Below are 7074 nucleotides of genomic sequence, written 5' to 3'. Positions count from 1 at the left end.
GGACCTAACCAAGCTCTATGCTTTGAATATTTGTCCTTTGCTGGTGGTCACAGTGATAAATTGGTGCTTTGGAAGGATCTACCTATTTTGTTGGGGGGACGAGTTAATCTTTTCAAGATGATTTTGTTCCCCAAATGGGTGTATATACTACAAAACATTCCCCTTTTACTGTGCAGATATGACCTGCAGTTATTGGATAAGTATTTGTTACAATTTGTGTGGGCAGCTAAAAAAGCTAGAATTGCTCTCTCCAGGTTGAAACAACCATGGTTGAAGGGGGGGATGAGTTTTCTAAGTGTGGAAGAATATAATCTAGCATGTTTTTTATGCATCATCTGTGACTGGCTCTACGATGGTGCCACCTATACTCATATAGAATAGGATAAGATACTGTTTCGTGATCTGGACCCGCACTTCTTTTGCAGGTTTCAGCACAAAGTTTACTCGCGGACCTAGCTAAACACTGCTTATTGGCTCCCATTGTTAAGTGCCACGCCATTCTTTATGATGCTTATAAATCCAGGGATACAAGAACACTTAGATTTTTGTAGAAAGCATAATTTTTATTGATCAATATAAGTATTCTTGGGAGATGCTGATGCCATTTCTCTGGCAAACTGACTTACCAGCATCTCATCGCATACATGAACTGATTCTTCTTTTATAGGTAAAATACAATACAGTACTAGGTCAGAAATTGTGTGACCACCTACAGAGTCATTTACATAGGTTGTCATGTCAACAGCATGATAAGATCATCCCTAGCTACCCTGTGTATTTCTCCAAGGTGGAGCCCATTTACCATCACTCTTTAGATAGTCCTTTGTTCTGTTAGAATCTTGCTGGTCAGGGCAATTAACACATCTGTGGCTGTGTTTATAGAAACCCCTGAGAAAGAGTGCCTCCATTGTGACAGTATAGCCTGAAGTTTCCAACCGTTGCCTTTTCCTTTTATGACCCTATAATTAGGCATCATAAGTGGCGCCAGCTTCAAATGCTGTCCAGGTGTCCCTGGAATTTCTGCAAGTCAGGCTCAATAAGTCACTTAGCCTGTCTTGGCTATATGAACTCTAAGAAAGCAGAGGATTCTGGGTCAATTGCCCTCTCCATGTTGGTTTTCAGGCTCAGGCACACTCATCACCATGCGTTCCGCATGGTGGGTTTTGATGAAAAGATTGCATTTGTCAGCCATGTGTTTCCCTTACTTGCCTATACAAGAGAATTCAAACTCCCTATCTGGAATGGATACGGAAGGATTTCTATATTGGCAACTTAAGGGGATTAAGTTACTATAACATGTATTAATGCCAGAAGGGGTAATTGTCTCTTATACAGAGTTACAACAATTTGGGCTTAGGGGAAAAATCTTGCACTCTATCTCCAATTATGACATTACATTGCCTCATTATCTGTTAAAGACCTAGCATTGACGGTTACCCAAAGATTAGAGGATTTATCCTTATGCAAGAAGGGGCTACAGGGTTTGATGGGGGTGTCGGGGATGGAGGAGCTTGCAGAAGGGGGGTTTACACCTGACCACTTAGACGTTGTTGTTATGCTTTAAAGAAAGTAATCGGGTATCTTCGAACAGCTACCTACGTGAAATGCAATTTAAATTTTTACATCTGGCTTATGTCTCCCAAGCATTAGCGTTTAGAGCTAATCTTACCCCAACAGCAAACTGCAGAAAGTGCATCATATCTAAAGGTACCCTTACTCATGCTATTTGGGTTTGCCCAGGGTTTTTTTTCTTTTTGGCAAAGGGCGATGAGATATATCAATACGATGATACAAAGTAATATCCCTATGAAACTGGATGTCATATAGTTCAGAATGGGAGTTTCCAGACGTGTACGGAAGAGTTGCCATAAACGGCTAGTCATGAAAATGCTAGCACAGGACAAAAGATCTATATTGCTGGTTTGGAGATCCGAGACCTCTCCATCATTTTGACAGTGGCGAAATGCTATACATGACATGATGTTTATGGAATCCTTTGCTGCACGCTCCTCACCGACAGCAAGGTCACAGTTTCTGAAAATTTGGGAACCATATTTGAGCATTATATCCCATAGGGCTCATAGCCTAATTCTGAATACTTTATGATTCTGAATACTGTAATAATATAGCTTACGTTATATTGATTGGGTCTACATGTAACACTGAGGTATGGGGGAGAGGATTGGGGAGGGAATGGGATAAGTGCAAGAAACCATGTGTTTTATCAGGTCTGGTGTATCAGAGAACGTCGTTAGACTTATTGTATTGGTTTTCAGTATAATGGTTATGTTGCATGGATGTGTGGGGAAGGCTATAAGGGGAGAAAAAGTTGTAGATGCATTGTTTTTGCTGTTTGACGATCTTGACGTTTAATAAAACATGGTTTACTAAAAATTGTTTGTAGCAACAACTAGCCATATCTCCTAGTTTGGGATTAAAACAGAGGGAAAGATGCATCAAACACTGGGTTGAACTATGTTCATGGAAGGCAAATATAAATGTTACGTATCCTGTAATGTACATCGTCTACTTAAATGTCACCAAAGAGCTTTTTCTTTGAAAATAACATACCGAAGAAATAACGAGAATTCTTGGTTATGGTGAGTTTATGGCATAAGATCAGTGGACGAGGTGAAAGCGTTTCAGTGATAATGTGAAATAGAGCAGATGTCTGTGGAAGCACCATCTTAGACACGTCCGCCAGTTAAGGTCAGCCTCTGAAAATTGCTTTAACATATTTGAATAACGCTCTAAAATGTAACTAATGGAGCGCTAACCTTGTACCTTGAATACATTATGCCACTCTCCCCCTGTGGGCTGGAGATCGATCGAAATGAGTAGTTGCCTTGCTCGAGCTGAGACTTCACCTGACACATCCACAGTAAACATCTGTACCTTTGTGTGACTTTTCTTTGTCTTACTGACACGAGTTGAATGAAATCTACCAACTGCAGCATCCAGGTAGTTCACGCTTCTCTTTATGCCGCTGGGCTGTAGTTTTAGTCATTCTTAGTATTAAAAAGAAAATGTGGTAGTTGAAAGGCTGGAAGTGCTGTCATTCTGAGAGCTCTTTCCTTTTAACTGGCACAATTAGTTTCTCCGCATGAATGTGGACGCGCACGGAACAATTACAGAAGTGCATATCTTGTTAGAGGGCCGTCCCTTGTAAGGTGCTGAGCAGTAGGCATCGGTTGAGGGGAGCAGAATACTGGGCAGTGATCGCTAAGGCTGGAACATGGAGGGATGTGAAGTGTTTTGAACTGGAGTAGTGTGCCATGCCTGTTCTGAGACGGGTGCCCCCCACCAAAAAAAAGCATAACGTAGTTTCTGTTCACATCCTGTTTCATATGCTTAGGAAAGGTTAAGAGAAATACTGTGTTGTTAGAAAGTTGGCTTGCCATATAGGAAAGAAAAATACCATATTTATGGTTTGTCATCCAGTGCAAGTCTGGAAGATATTCTTCTTCCAGTTTTCCTCCATATGTGGACACATTTTAAAGCCCAGCTCCTCTGTCAGAGTAATTGTGCTATGAATCTCTGTGTGTTGCTAGCTTTTGAAAAAGAAAAGTTGAACTCCATTGTGAATAAAATAATTCCCCCGCCCCCCCTTTGACGCATTTACGATTCTCTTATTTAAATTTTGAGCTTTGAAGTGCCAACAGTTGTACAAAGTAAAGTACAATTACAGTTGTAAAGGCATCGGTGCTTAAATCATCTTGCTAGTTCCTCTGGTCAGGTCACTTGTCCACTGCACAGAGCCGATGCTGTAAGACAAGTGTGCAGCGCTTTTACTTCAAGGGATTACAAAAGGGTTCACTCTCATCAGATATGATTCTAACTCTTCTCAGTAATTGCTGGAAACGAAATGGGCACAAACAATACTCAGAATTCTGCCCATGCATACATTTCCGCGTGCGATGGTCTTAGGTCTCTTCTGGTAATGGGTTTCCTGTTTTTTAGTGCCAAGTGGCTGTATATACCTGTATGGTGTATTTGGTTTTTTTTTTTCTTTTTGCGTAAGTTCTGGGAATCAACACTCCCATCATGCCAGGAAACTGTTACACTCTGTGCGCAAAACTTTAACCTGTAACAGATTTCAGGTAGTTCATGTAATGTCTTACTCTGTTTCTGACCTGTGTTCATTCTTCGCATAGGTTGAAATTTTCTTATTCAGTCTTTCGTCAAGTTCATCATATCACAGTATGATCTGTAGTGGTGATACTATTCAGTTACATGATCTTTGCCATACACTAACTCAACAGCATAATTACAACTTACCCACATGGCAAGAGGATGGAAGTAAGGCACTGGGGGGGTAACCTGCATGGTGCGGCAGTTACAACCTTAAAATGAAGGTGTGGCGGTAACTGCCGCTCCACGCAGGTTAACCATTTGCCGCCTTTTCAAGGTTGTAACCTACGTGGAGCGGCAGTTACAAACCTGGCTAGGCCGGCTGGATGGACCATTTTGACCTTTATCCGCTGTCATTTTCTCTTATGATTCTGTATATCAGGCAGACTGGTTGGCTCATAGTAAGGGTTGGCCATACAGCACCCTATCAAAGGGGGTAGGATGAGCCAGTGCAGGTTTTGCCCCGATAGATACAAAGATGCAATCTGATTTCTCTAATAAAACAGGACTACGTGGTCTTACATGCAGAGGGGTAAAAACAGCACTATCTCAGCTTGTTCCTCCTGACATGGAACGTTTATGGTTACCCTACAAAATATCCTTATCTGTGGTTTCTGTTTGTAAGCAGATCAGACTCCTGGGTTTTGCATCCCTGTCAGCAGCTGTAGACAAAGTCGTACTGACACTGTACGTAACCTAGTTGGTCACCTGCAGTCCCTCAGTATTTCTCTGTCTCTAGCAGATGGTAGATAATGTAAAGCCTGCAGTTTGAAGAGAAATAAAAAAAAAAAAAAAAAAAGATTAAAAGACAAGAACATTTCTGGATCCTCCCAGGGGGTTGTGAGGTCCTGGCGGGGCCATCCTCCCTGGTTTTTAGGCAGATGAGCAGGGGGTTGGTGACCCATCTGGAGGTCCATGGGGTGGACATCTGGTGGTCCAAATCCTTCATCCTCCACGAGACAGCGGTGGAACCTGCTGGCAGTTCTGCACTGCAAGCCCAGTGGAGCACGGAAGTATCTTTTTTTTATATGATTTGTCCTGGGTTGGGTCGCTAAAGTTTGGCAAAAGAAGTGGAGACGGATATAGCCAGTAGTCTGGCTCTCTTCTGATCTGCCATGCGGCCTGCGCTCCTGGAACTGGAGCCTCTGCACCAAAGGAAAGTGTTGGCATCTATGTATCTTTATTTGTTCTTAGTAAGTGGGGAAAAAAAAAAGAACAAGGACCTAGTTAGAGGAATCTGTGCAGCTTTGGAGTTCTGGGAGGGAGCTACCTTAGCAGGTTGGGGAGCTCAGCAATGGGGTTTTTTAGCAGCTTCTCTGCATGCGAAGGAGCCCGGATGTTGGCTTCATGGCGCCAAATGACTGTTCCCCTGCTGGCTGTTGAGGTACTGGTGGTGCCACATGTGCGGAGAGGAACAGTGTGCTCATGTAGTAAAAGTGGCTTGGCATTCGGGGGTCTGTGTCGAGCATTGCCTTGCTAGAAGGAGAAGCATCCGGGCTGTCCACAGCTGGCCGATGGGGCAGGTGTTGGTTAAGCAGCATGGACAGGGCCGCAAGGATTGCACCGAGAGAGAGAATCAAAAAGCAGCAGCAGCCAGAGGGACTGTTCTGAGAGAGTGAATTTAAAGAGCGGCAGCGGCTAGCAGGGCCTCCATTCTCTGCAGCACAGGTATGGTGGCCATCTTAGATGCAGCCCCTGTATTTCCAGAGGATTTGGGGGGGGGGGGGGGGGGGGCCCGGCGGCTTCGGTGTATCCGTTCAGCCCCATGGGTGGATTCCAGGAAGGGTGCTCTGATCCTGGGAGGATTTCTTTCCACGGAGTTTGCTAGTATTGCACAATGCCTTCTCTGGCACGAGGGATGCCGCTGGTAGGCAGACCCGATCTCACAGTTCTCCGCGAATAAATCCAGGATTTTTCCTAAATGGCAGGGTCCGTTGTAAGGCTCCGATAGTTCAGAGGCCGATGGGAGTCCAATGGGGTATACTCAAGGAGATTTAGCTCTTCTGGAAGGTGCAACTTATTTCTTTAATACTCCAGTAATTCGGAGCTAGGGCATTCGATTCACATGTATGATCCCCATGGCCTGGCTAGAATGTGTCCTTTCCACCGGCCAGTTGAGAGGGTTGTTTGAGGAGGAAAGTTTGGCGGGGCCATAGCTAACCTTTGTCTGCAACCAAGGATGCTGTAGAGCTGCTCAGCTTTCCTAAGGAGGATGCATCAGTTTCAGCAGTGACTATAAAGACCTCCATTCGGTGGCGGGGTCAGCTGTGCTGAAGAATACCCAGTACGGTTGTGGGAATCCTTCTTCCAAAGATGTTTGATGTCTCGGTGTGAAGCGTCTGAGCTTTAGTTGGCAGCGGATTCATGCTGGGATTCTGCTTTGGATGGGGTGCAATAACTCCAGGGTTCACAGACAGCACAGTTTGTGGATACACAACAGTCAGAGAGTGCAATTCAGAGTGGCATACACTGTGGTTACTTTGGATGTTCGGCTGCATATGTTGACAAGGAACATGAGGTTCACTGTTTCAAACAGAAGTCAATTTGGCAGTCTTCTCTTCATGATCAGGTCTTGGTTTGTTGAATGCTGGGGGGGAAGTGCTTGGGTGGGTCCAAGAGGACCGATTAGAACTTCTATATCAGCCAGACAGAGGATCCTCGTCTTGGAGGCAGGCATCTGCTTTGCTTTCCAGATTCCGGTGGCATCTTGGAGTAAGAGTGCTCAAGGCAGCAAGGCTGGGCAGTTGGCCCGCTTTTCTGAGGCGGGAATCTGGATTGCAGCAAACCAGTGGGTCCTCATTCGCATCGGAGGTGACTGTCATAGAATTTTTTCAGTAGGTTTGTGGGGCCTATATGAGCTCTCCGTACACTGTCCCCCCAAACTAGAGGTGGTTTGCTCAACTACCTGGAAGAGCAGGATCGGGACAGTATTCCATCTGATTC

Source organism: Rhinatrema bivittatum, chromosome 4 (assembly GCF_901001135.1).
Source record: "Rhinatrema bivittatum chromosome 4, aRhiBiv1.1, whole genome shotgun sequence".
In the NCBI taxonomy this organism is placed as follows: Eukaryota; Metazoa; Chordata; class Amphibia; order Gymnophiona; family Rhinatrematidae; genus Rhinatrema; species Rhinatrema bivittatum.
This window is presented reverse-complemented; position numbering follows the sequence as displayed.